This window comes from Stomoxys calcitrans, chromosome 5 (genome assembly GCF_963082655.1).
Source record: "Stomoxys calcitrans chromosome 5, idStoCalc2.1, whole genome shotgun sequence".
NCBI lineage: Eukaryota > Metazoa > Arthropoda > Insecta > Diptera > Muscidae > Stomoxys > Stomoxys calcitrans.
This window is the reverse complement of record NC_081556.1, coordinates 128050804-128063979: the sequence shown is the minus strand read 5'-3', so window position 1 is coordinate 128063979 and position 13176 is coordinate 128050804. Positions and strand designations below refer to the sequence as shown.

General features: G+C 37.1%; 1 protein-coding gene across 1 annotated transcript in view; it reads right to left on the bottom strand.

The window, feature by feature from the left end:
* Positions 1–13176, bottom strand: part of LOC106080983 (diacylglycerol kinase 1) — a 380563-nt gene that overhangs the window by 96839 nt on the left and 270548 nt on the right. The gene's annotated exons all lie outside the window — the stretch shown is intronic.

Here is a 13176-nt window from a genome sequence, read left to right as displayed (position 1 = left end):
GGTGATGAGGGTAGGCTGTGGGACTTATTAACATTTGTACATATGAATAACATTATCCGGCATTACTTATGTTTCATATTTATTAATGGCAGTCTAATAATAGGGACATGGGCTTTTGAAAGATTAATGTACCTTTTTAAAAGCTAGTTTTCTCTGCAGGTTGTTATGAATAAGTTTAATAAGGGTAAATGCTAGGTGATGTAGGCTAAATGGCTCTATGATTACATGGGCAGGTGAAGGGAATGTTTAAGATTTAGAGAAATTAGAGATGAAATCGTTGCTACTAAGGAAGTGAGGTAAAAAATGTTAAATAACAGATTTTAAATTAGATTTTCTCTAAGAGAAAAAATTTTAATGACATCTTTTCTAAAAAAATCAATGCGATACTTCCTTATATCATTACAAATGATAAGTATTGCATATTTTTAGGCTTCACTTGTTACTTCATCAATTTTAAAATCTCTATCAATAAATTATTCGATACGTTAGGATTTATTTCATTTTTCATAGAATTTGTGCATTCAAAAGTTCTTTATTTGCTTCATGTCCATACGATGCAAGAATTCCAAGAAAATCTTTCAATGCAATCTTTTTTTCATTGACTACTTTAGTGTTGAAGGGAATATGCATATCCACTAGTACACACACTCAGTGCGATAAAAATCCAAAAACTTTTTTTTTGTGTCGAACGGTTGCTACTGTTAGTTCACTTCACATCCTTTCTAGCATTAAACTTAATATATTTCCATGAAAATGATGATACCATCTATAGAAAATAAAATACATTTTATTGGATATAAAAAAATAAGCATTGATTGGAACTTTTTGCAATATACCTAGGTACTTTTATTTTTTTAAAACAAAAATGTATCAACTGCACATCTCTTAAAACTATGCAAAATTAGAGATAAAACCAGTAGGGAAAGCCAAAAGGCGGTGCCGACTTCATTATACCCTACACCTACCCTAAAGGTACAAAGTGGGAGCTTTACCTAATTCTGAACCAATTTTGATGGACCGCGGAGGATGTTTTCAGATATGTTATTAAGCAATCCATACCAAATTTCAAGCAAATATGTTCAAACTGTAATTAATACGGTTGACAAATGAAAACATTCTTGCAAATTAGCCAAAATCTGACGAACATATATATGGGAGCCTCATATTAATCTGAACAGGTTTCGACCAGACTTGTGGTTACAGATATTCTGGTAGGCATCGAGCAAAGCTTTGTGCAATATTTTGGCAAGATTGGTCAATAAATGCGATTGCAGTTGCTCTAGAAGTGAAAATCGGGTGATATACATATAGGGCAGCTATATCTAAATCTGAAATGATTTCCATGAAATTCACTAGTAATGTCAAGAGTCAAGTAAAAATCCTCCCTGCCAAATTTCGAGAGAATCGGTTAACAAATGACCATTTTAATGTATTATTACTGAAAATCGGAAGAACCTATATATGGAAGCTATATCCAAATCTGAACCGATGTTTTTCAATTTCAATAGGCTTTGTCTGTCCGAAAAACATGCCTGTACCAAATTTCAAGACGATCGGATGAAAACTGCGACCTGTACTTTGTACACAAATTAAGATGGACAGACGGACAGACAGACGGACAATTGAATCAGAAAGTGATTTTGAGTTTATCGATATGCTCATCAATGGAACTATAAAACCTTGTGTGGACAGCACGAGGATTATCGCTTATACGGAACGTATTATTACAATATTCGTATTCAATATTCGGAAGTGCGCCCCCAGGGTCGCGTTTAGGCTGAGGGAACTCGGCATGCTGAAGGAGGATGGTTGCGGGCACAGTTTGATTCTGGGTGTTATTGATGCGGAGGGTAACCAGAAGAGGGTCTCCGACTACCTGGCACCAGTGCCGACTGGAGTGAGGGCATTCGCGATTCGATTTCCTGAGAAGGATATAAATGGAGGGCGAATCTACACAGATGGCTCTAAGATAGAGTCAGGGACTGGATTGGGGTTTACTCTGATGCACTCAGTATCAGTATGTCTCTGCAAATGCAAGACAATTGTACGGTTTTTAAGCAGAGGTCTGTGCTATTGCAGTGACCGCAAGGGAAATTCTGGTAAGGGATTTTCCGCTCTCCACACTCAGAATTTATGAGGACAGTATGGCGGCGCTCAAGGTATTAAGGCCGAAGATGGTGAGATCGAAATGCGCGGCGGAATTGTTTGGAGTCCCTGGATGGATCCGGCTCCGGGCCCACGATGTGACGCTGACATGAGTTCCTGGGCATGAGGGGATTCCAAGGAGTGAGAGGGCGTACGAGTGCGCCAAGAGTGGTTTGTTTTCGCCGGGCGGACCAGTCATCGGTCTTGCCTACGTGCCATTTGTCGAGCTGAATACAGTAGACGGGATGGTTAGGGTGGCGAGATGAGATTCGGTCGATGGTTGCCGGAGTGCAAAGACGATATGGCCGGTAATCGACCGGTGGAGGACAAGGAAGATGCTGGCGTTCGATAACAGGTCGATCAGTACCTTGACAGGGGTCATAACCAGACACTGTCCAATGCGCCGCAAAGCGGAGCGCTTGGGAATACCGCACAGTGACCTCTGTAGCAGTTGCCTCGATGAGGATGAAGAGGAGACTACTGAGCATTTGCTGTGTTCATGTCCAGGTCTGCAGGGACGTAGGCTTTTGTTTCTTGAGAGCCCTTTCTTCTGTGATTTGGTTGAACTACCGAACGTACCTTTGGTATGTCTTCAGAGATTTGTTGAAGGAACCGCATGGTTCCACTGCGGTGCCATAAGCTTCGGCGTACGTACATCCGTGCTTGCGTGGGGATGGGCGTTTTATCATCCCCCGCTTGTGTTCTTTATTCCTCCTGTCTTTATATATATGGGAGCTATATCTAAATCTGAACCGATTTTGTTCAAAATCAACAGCGTTAGTTCTTGGGCCAAAGAAGGGACATGTGCAAAATTTCAGGACAATCGAATCAGGAAGTGATTCTAACCCGATCGCTATAGTTATCAATGGGTCTAGCTCTTCTCCTTCTTAGCGTTGCAAACAAATGTACAAAGTTACTAATACCCTGTACCACAGTGGTGGTGTATGGTATAAAAAAAATTTATGAATTTATAGACTCAAAAATGGCTGAACCGATTTTCTTGAAATTTTCACAAATGGTGCATTATGATCTCGTGGTGAAAATAGGGTACTACATTTTTTGATATCTGAAGGGAAGGGGGCGGACCCTCCCCCTTAGCTTAATTTTCAGAAACAACAGATCTTGGAGATGGTTAGTGTGTTTTAAGCAAAATTCTGTACGCTCTCTTATAGTAACCTAAAAACAAAAATTTGCCCACCAAATTTCGGATGGGTTACCTACGGGGACCTCCCCACCTCCAAAACCTACCAAATATGTATATATATAGACCAATCACGATAACATGGTACTCAAATGAAAGCGTATCTGATATCCAATTGTCGGACCAAGTGTTAGGGGGACCACCCCAAACCCCAACACACTCATAAATGGGACATATTTACCGAGCATGGTAATATGGGACTCAAATTAATGGTATTAGCGAGTAGAATACGAATCTGATATCCTACCCCTTCCCCAATACACCTCTCAAACAGGGCTTATTTACAGACCATGGGAATATGGAGCTTAAATTAAAGCTATTTGAGTGTAGAATAAGAATCTGATATACAGAAGTGGGACCAAGTTTTTGGGAAGCCGCCCCTCCCCAAAAACATCCCCCAAAGAGGACAAATTTACGACCATACCAATATGGGGCTCAAATGAAAGGTCTTTGAGAGTAAAGCACCAATCTGATATCAATATTCGGAAATACGTGTCTATGGGGCCACCCCACCCCCATAACACCACCCACCAACACCAATCTGATTTATATTTTCAGGGCCAAGTCGCTGAATGGGGTCCCCATTCCCAAAAACTCTTCATAAGCTGGTCATGTTTGCCGACTATGAAAATATGGGGTTAAAATGAAAAATATTCAGGAGTAAACCCCGAATCAACATTTGGCACCTACAGTCTAGGGCACGTCCTACCGCCATAACAACCCCCAAATAGGACGTATTTACTCACCAAGACAATTTGGGCCATCAAGACAGTGGGCCATTTCTCAAAACCGCACATATTTGCAGACTTTTGCAATAAGGGGTTTAAATGAATGGTATTAGAGATTATTTTCTGGGGATCCACCTCTTCCCAAAATACCCCACAAATAGCAATTATTTACTGACCATCGCAATATGGGTCTCAAATAAAGGTATTTGGGAGTAGAATACGAATCTGATATCCAAATGTGAGACCATGTATTTGGGGAGGTGCCCCTTCCCCATAAACCACCTCCCAAATTGTACAAATTTACCAACCATGGCAATATGTGCCTCAAAGGATAATTTTAAAGGATAATTTTAGTCCACATAAAGTAGAAGAAGTCGCAGCAGAGCGGTCCTGGTTCAGCTAGTTTCCTGTAAAAATGAAACTTACAAAATTTCCCCCTTCAAATACAATCTTGACAAAATTTCTCATATGACTAACAAAATTTCCTAATGAAATCAAATTTTTACAAAATTGTCTATACAAAGTAAATTTTGATAGAATTTCCCATAATTGTTGCATACTTTACGTCTTGGTAGATATACATTTTTTAGGCAGATCTTCTTTGCATATTCACTTTCATTTTATGTTTGTTTATTAATTGTGTTCGTATAACAGATGCATTGCTGCACAAACTTGCTTTTAATTACACTTTTAAAGATGTATGCATTTTTTCCATGGTCTTCGCAAACGTTGAGATGAAAATTGAAAACGTTAAAAGCACGACTCAACGAATGTTATTTATGTGGCAATCATTTCAGATTCCATTTATCATTCCATTAACTTTTCAATAATCACTGGAGTTTATTTAATGTAATGTAATACAATTACGAGTGATATACACTATCACTCTTAATTGTTCTTAAGGTACGAGTTCCTAAAGTAAATGTTAAAGATAAAAAATAGCAATGTCTTTATTATTATATGAGATTTTTGTTTTTTGGTTTTTCATTTTAGAGGGAGATTATACATTTGGGTATCAATGGTGTTGCATACTTTTGGGGGCTTTGGTAGAAAATTTTATTTGTTACCATACTACATGGATTACAAGCCCTTTTATTCGTCTTTAGAGAAAATTGTAGTGAAATCTTGTCTTTAGGAAAACTGGTAGTTATATTTTGTCTTTAGAGCAAATTGAAAACAATTCATAAGCAAGGCACCTTAAAAGTTTCATAAAGTTATATTTGTATTTAATAGTGTTGCATAATTTTGGGGGCTTTGGTAGAAAATTTTACTTTTTACTATACTACATGGATTACAAGCCTTTTTTTTCGTCTTTAGAGAAAATTTTAGTAAAATCTTGTCATTAGAAATAATGGTAGTTATATTTTGTCTTTGGAGCAAATTTAGAGAAAATCTTTAGAAAAAATTTGAGTAAAATTTAGTCTTAATAGATACTTTTTTGTAGAATTTTCAAGTAAAATTTTTCTTTAGAGCAAATTTTAATAAAGTTTTGTCTTTAAAGAAAATTTTTAGTAAAATTTTGTTACTCGGAAATATTTTTCTTTAGAAAAACTTTTGCTCAAATTTGGTATGTAAAGATAATTTTATGCAAATTTTGTCTTTAAAAGAATTTGATTAAAGACATAAAGGAAAATTTCCGTGTAAATTTGTCTCTAAGAACAAAAAAAAATAAAACAATTCACAAGCAAGACACCTTAAAAGTTTCATAAAGTTATATTTGTACATAATAGTGTTGCATACTTTTGTGGGTTTTGGTAGAAAATTTTATTTTTTACTATACTACATGGATTACAAGCCTTTTCATTCGACTTTGAGAGTAATTTGTAGTAAAATCTTGTCTTTAGAAAAAATGGCAGTTCTATTTTGTCTTTAGAGAAAATTTTAGTAAAATTTTTTCTAAATAGATAATTTTTTGTAAAATTTTTAAGTAAAATTTTTCTTTAGAGCAAATTTTAGTAAAGTTTTGTCTTTAAAGAAAATTTCTAGTAAATTTTTGTTATTCGAAAATATTTGGCGTAAGAAATATTTTTATTAAAATTTTGTATTTAAAGAAAATTTCATGCAAATTTTGTCTTTAAAAGAATTTGATTATAGTCATAAAGGGAAACTTGTCCCTAAAGAAAAAAAAATTGAATAATAATTCACAAGCAAGACGGCTAAGAAGTTTTAAAAAGTTCTATTCGTATTTCATTTTAGACCTCAATCATTTTATATGCATGTAAGTATTAAAGAAAAAACCCAACATAAGGACATTCTCCTCTCCTTATTTTAATTTAATAAATTTTTCCTTGCGAGCATAGCAAATATTTATGTTCTGCTTATCCCTCTAATCTAAAACACGGCACAATTATCGTTTGGGCGTTTATGTACGCTCTAAGTCCTAAATAATATTTATTTCGGCAAGTACGTGACATTTATGGGTTTACAACAGCAATGATTTAATAATTTTTACCCTGGACCTAGTGCTAACAAATGTGACTGGCAGCAAAATGGAGGATTCAACACCATATTCGTTTAGCGATAACAAAACTCATTTGCAGCAAATGGTTAGTAATAACTGTCTGCCATAACAATCATATGGTACATGAGAAGAAATCCTTTGATTTAACCGGAGGCCATAAATGATGGTTGCTATGGGTGGTGGGCTGGCTGGCTGCCTGCCTGCCTGCCTGAGTGACTGACTGACTGACTGTCTGCTATATGAAAACAGTAAACAACCATCAACGTTTATCAGTATGATGATGATGAGTGGGTATGCTGCTGTTGTTGATCAGCAGCACTATTCAAATGTTGCCTCTTGCTCTAAGTCGCTCCCAAAAGTATGCAACATAATATTGTCAATATTTATTCCTTTGGGACATGCTATTGGTTATATGGTTCGATGGTATGTGAGCGCCTTGTGCATGTGTGACGCTATGCAAATAAAACGTTTTTCTCTGAAGGCATTTTTATGTTACTCCACGCGGATTAGTGTTGATATTGTTTATGTATTGAACATTACACGCTAACACCATCATGAGATTGTATCCTACGAAGTGTTGCCACAAGGCTGTAAACCGATGAACTGTCTGTAATATCAATTTTTCGAAAATTTGACAATGTCATAACTATATTGGTATACCCTTCACCATAGGATGGGAGTATACTAACATAGTCATTGTGTTTGAAACACACCGAAATATTGGTCTAAGACCCGATAAAGTTTGTAATATTTTTGAGCGCCATGCCATTTTAAGCCGTTGTAGCCACGTCCATCCGTCTGTTTATCAAAAGCACGTTAACTTTCGAATGAGGAAAGCTAGGCGCTGAAAATTTTGCGCAAGTACTTCCTGTTTGTATAGGTCAATTAGGATTGTAAATGAGCTATATCGGGCCAAATTTTGATATAGCTGCCTTATAAATAGATCGTGGATCTTGACTTCTTGAGCTTCTTGAGGGCGAAATTTTTATTCAATTGGCCGAAATTTAGCATGAGGTATTTTGCTTTGACTTTTTACAACTGTGCTAAAACCATTTGTCTGATTTGGCTTATTGAGCCTCTAGAAGGGCGAAATGTATTCAGTTGTGTGGCGCTCATCTATCGATTCTTCGACGGTGTGTGTTTTTAGAAAATCAGTCCGGGAGAATTTTTTTTTCACAAGATTAGATGTTTTTCCCGCTACCTGCGACATCCAGAAATTCAAAACAAATGTTAATAAACACTACTCCCTCTTTTCCCCCCCATTGGCTGTCGGGCCCTCTCCCCTAAATTACAATTTTTTTTAATCTTAGTGCGTGCATGTACTTATTATTTCGGATCATCGTCAAATTCTAAGACGATTTAACGATGTCCGTATGTCTGTCCGTCCGTCTGTTGTAACCACTCTAGAGCCTTCAACAATTGAGATATTGAGCTGAAATTTGCCACAGATACGTCTTTTTGATGTACGCTGGTTAAGTTCTTCAACGGGGCAAATCGGAGCATATTTGGATATAGCTGCTATATAAACCGATTTTCTGATAAAGGGTCTAATGCCCATAAAAACTTACTTCGATTTTGCTGAAATTTGAAGCAGTGAGAAGTTTAAGGCTTCCCGATAACTGACCCAAATATGGAACCCAAATATATAGCTACCATATAGACCGATATAGACCATAAAAGCTTTATTTTTTATCCGATTTCGCTGAAATTTGCAACAGTGGGTTATTTTAAGCCTTCCGACATCTGACGTAAATATGGTTCAGATCGTACTATATGTAGATATAGCTGTCATATAGACCGATCTCCCGATAATGGGTCTGAAGGCCATAAAAACTTTATTTATCACCCGATTTCGCTGAAATTTGTAATAGTGAGTTATTTTAAGCCTCCCGAAATTTGGCGTAAATAAGGATCAGATCGGGCAATATTTAGATATAGCTGCCATATAGACCGATCTCCCGATAAAGATTTCTCCCGATTTCGCTGAAATTTGGAATAGTGGGCAGTTTTAAGCCTCCTAAATATGGTACAGATCGGACTATACTTAGATATAGCTGTCGTATAGACCGAACTCCCGATAAAGGGTCTGAAGACCATAAAAGCTTTATTTTTTATCCGATTTCGCTGAAATTTGCAAGAGTGGGTTATTTTAAGCCTTCCGACATCTGACGTAAATATGGTTCAGATCGTATTATATGTAGATATAGCTGTTATGTAGACCGATCTCCCGATATAGGGTCTGAAGGTCGTAAAAAGCTTTTTTTATCCGATTTAGCTGAAATTTGGAATAGTGAGTTATTTTAAGCCTCCCGATATGTGGTGTAAATGTGGATTATATCGGACTATATTTAGATATAGCTGTCGTATAGACCAATCTCCCGATTTCGCTGAAATTTGGAACAATGCGCAGTTTTAGGCCTCCCAACATCCGACCCAATTATGGTTCAGATCGAACTATATTTAGATATAGCTGTCATATAGACCGATCTCCCGATAAAGGGTCTGAAGGCTATAAAAGCTTTGTTTATCACCCGATTTCGCTGAAATTTGCAACAGTGAGTTATTTTAAGCCTCCCAATATGTGGTGTAAATGTGGATTATATCGGACTATATTTAGATATAGCTGCCATATAGACCGATCTCCCGATAAAGGGTCTGAAGCCCACAAAAGCCTTATTTATTAGCCGATTTCGCTGAAATTTCAAACAGTGGGTTATTTTAAGCCTTCCGACATCTGACTTAAATATGCTACAGATCGGACTATATTTAGATATAGCTGCCATATAGACCGATCTCCCGATAACGGGTCTGAAGGCCATAAAAGCTTTATTTTTTATCCGATTTCGCTGAAATTTAAAAAAAAGGATTATTTTGAGCCTCCAGACATCTGACCTGAATATGGTTCAGACCGGACTATATTTAGATATAGCTGCCATATAGACCGATCTCCCGATAAAGGGTCTGAAGGCCATAAACGCTTTATTTTTTATCCGATTTCGCTGAAATTGGTTGGTTATTTTAAGCCTCCCGACATCTGACGTAAATATGGTTCAGATAGGACTATATTCAGATATAACTGCCGTATAGATCGATCTCCCGATAAAGGGTCTGAAGGCCATAAAAGCTTTATTTTTTAACCGATTTCGCTGAAATTTGGAATGGTGTGCAGTTTTAAGCCTCCCAACATCCGGCCTAAAAACGGTACAGATCGGACTTTATTTAGATATAGCTGCCATATAGACCGATCTCCCGATAAAGGGTCTGAAAGCCATAAATGCTTTATTTATTACCCATTTCGCTGAAATTTAAAAAAAAGGATTATTTTGAGCCTCCCGACATCTGACCTGAATATGGTTCAGATCGGACTATATTTAGATATAGCTGCCATATAGAACGATCTGCCGATAAGGGGACTGAAGCCCATAAAAGCTTTATTTTTTATCCGATTTCGCTGAAATTTGAAACAGTTGGCTATTTTAAGCCTCCTGACATCTGACGTAAATATGGTTCAGATCGGACTATATTCAGATATAGCTGCCGTATAGACTGATCTCCCGATAAAGGGTCTGAAGCCCATAAAAGCTTCATTTATTACCCGATTTCGCTGAAATTTGAATCAGTGAGTTTTTCTGAGCCTTACGATATCCGACCTTGATATGGTTCAGATCGAACTATATTTAGATATAGCTGCCATATAGACTGATCTCCCGATAAGGGGACTGAAGACCATAAAAGCTTCATTTATTACCCGATTTCGCTGAAATTTGAAACAGTGAGTTTTTCTGAGCCTCACGATATCCGACCTTAATATGGTTCAGATCGGTTTATATTGGATGTATCTGCCAAAAAGACGAAAATTTTTTTCTACAAAATTGAATTGTGTCATATATTGGGTTGCCCAAAAAGTAATTGCGGATTTTTCATATAGTCGGCGTTGACAAATTTTTTCACAGCTTGTGACTCTGTAATTGCATTGTTTCTTCTGTCAGTTATCAGCTGTTACTTTTAGCTTGCTGTAGAAAAAAAAGTGTAAAAAAGTGTATTTGATTAAAGTTCTAAGTTTTATTAAAATGGGGTTTACATATATACCCGAGGTGGTGGGTATCCAAAGTTTGGCCGGGCCGAACTTAATGCCTTTTTACTTGTTTTCATATTACTATGGATATGGTAGTGAAGTTGTTATAAAAGAGGATGGTGGTGGATAGCCAAAGTTCCAAAAGGCCAAAACTTAATAAGCTTTTACTTTTTTTATTTTGGTTAAACTTTTTTGATTTAATTTATTTTGTATTGTTTTTTTTTTTTATTTTTAGTTATTTTATTTTATTATATTTAATTTATTTCATTCCCCAATTTATGTGGTCAGTTTGGGTTTTTTTTTTGTCGAAAAAAAATCCAATATGGCAACATTGGTATGATAACACATGAATATACGTTCTTGGGTAAGTACATGTATGCTGGTGACTGTTGGACGTATTTTCAAGTAATATACACGGCATTTGATTTTTGACACATTCCGAGAGACACACACACTTGGTTAGTCTCACGCTTACACACATACGATATACACCCATAAAGGAATTTTCACATCCTACAGCATACCATTGAATTCCCACGGAGACTTGGCAACATTTACACCGCATTACAATCTTGGAAACATCTTATTATCATATAAATTACAAAACCAAAAAAAAAACCGTAGCACCGACCGACACCAACCATACCAAAGGAGATGAGGAAAACGAAAAAAAAAAAAAAAAAATACAGCGTTATTTCTTATCTTTTTTTGGTTTTACTTATTTTTCCAGCTGATATTCAGCACGTGTAAGTATGTGTTAAAATGATTTCTAGCAAGATGATATAAATGTATACACACACACACACACACATCTACATAGAACAGACATATGTGCTAGGAGTTTCGTTTTTTTGATGAGTTTGTATAGTTGAATAGTTATTATGGGCAATATAGGCTGAAGGCTAAGAGTTTTTGGTTGATGAGTAGTCCATCAGGAATGAGAGTTTTTAATGAAAAGATTCGAAATTGCTTTAGTTATGTGAGTATGTATAGGAAGATTTCGTTTATTAAAATTTCATATTATAGAAATTTTGTGGAATTTAATTTTATTTTATCGTTGTGGTTTATTTATGAGAAAGTTTAAGCAAGGAATGTAAAATAATAATGTAGCTTCGAAATTTGAAAATATACAATAAGAAAGTTTGAGTTGAGTTTGCCTTGGCCGAATCTTTAATACTTTTCACCATACATTATCATTGAGCTTAAACTTCAATAGGACAGCAGTCAATGATATGTGGAAAAGTTACCCCTGTTACTGAATGCAATGTTAATGGGCAAATTTTGCAATCATAACATGAGGTGAGCCATATGGACTTACCATATATCATTGTATTGTATCCGATGAGTGAAGTGGATATATTTTTATTTCGCTTCTTAAAGGAAATATAAATATTGTGTTGCCCAAAAAGTAATTGCGGATTTTTTAAAAGAAGGAAAATGCATTTTTAAAAAAACTTTAATCAAATATACATTTTTTACAATTTTTTTCTAAAGCAAGCTAAAAGTAACAGCTGATAACTGACAGAAGAAAGAATGCAATTACAGAGTCACAAACTGCGAAAAAATTTTTCAACGCCGACTATATGAAAAATCCGCAATTACTTTTTGGGCAACCCAATATATATCCGTGCCTCGGAATAGGTACTACCTATTACGAAAAAATTTTTAAAGCCTTTTGGAGTAGGCTAGAAATGGACTCCAAAGACCCAACATCTGCGATGGTGGCGTCAGATCGTAGCGTGTTGTCCTCCCCTTCTATAGGTGTGGGTGCCTTGGCACCTGTAGTCGAGAGTAGTGCTTCAAGCGCACAACTAATCTTCAGACTAATTAATGAGGAAGAGACGGATTATCCAGAGGGATGCACAGTTCGTTCCCAGCCTTTAAGTCAAGTTGGTGTTTCTGACTCGGATTCAGACAGCGACTGTGTCAACAGTCATCGCAGACGAATCGAGAGATAATGGCATCGGGATGACAGCAGAAATGAGCGAGAAAGCGATCTGATGCACGACGAAGGAGCCAGAGGAGTATGTACCGGCAGCGTAATCGGGCGAAAGTGCAGGATGCTGGAAGGGATAGAACTGGCCTTGCAAGCAATTCTACGGAAGCTTGAAAAAGAATCAGATCTTCCGAAGAGAATAACACTGCTAAAATGCTGAAGAAGAAAAAGAGCTCCCCGCTTTCAAGTACTCTGGGAAAACCAAGCCAGACATCCCGCAATGGAGACTCCAGACAGTGTCCTGCGGAGATAGACAAAGTCGGAACGGAAACGAATGATGCGTGCACGGCCCCTGAGTGTTCATGGAGGACTGTGACTTCCAAAAGAAGACACAGCCATCACGGAAGCGGAAAATGGTCGCTGAGAATGATAAGGAGTCGCCCACGTACGCCAGAGTGGTAAGGAAGCACAACAGAGATGAGCTGATGCTTATGCAGTCATCAATATCAGCTGTGCATCCGGTAGGATTCCACCAGATCATCGGTCCCAAGGAGGATCTGGTTAACTATGAGCTGCGAGTTTAGAGGGGACATCTTTACGTTGCGTTTTGCGTCGGCGGAATGAGGGGGC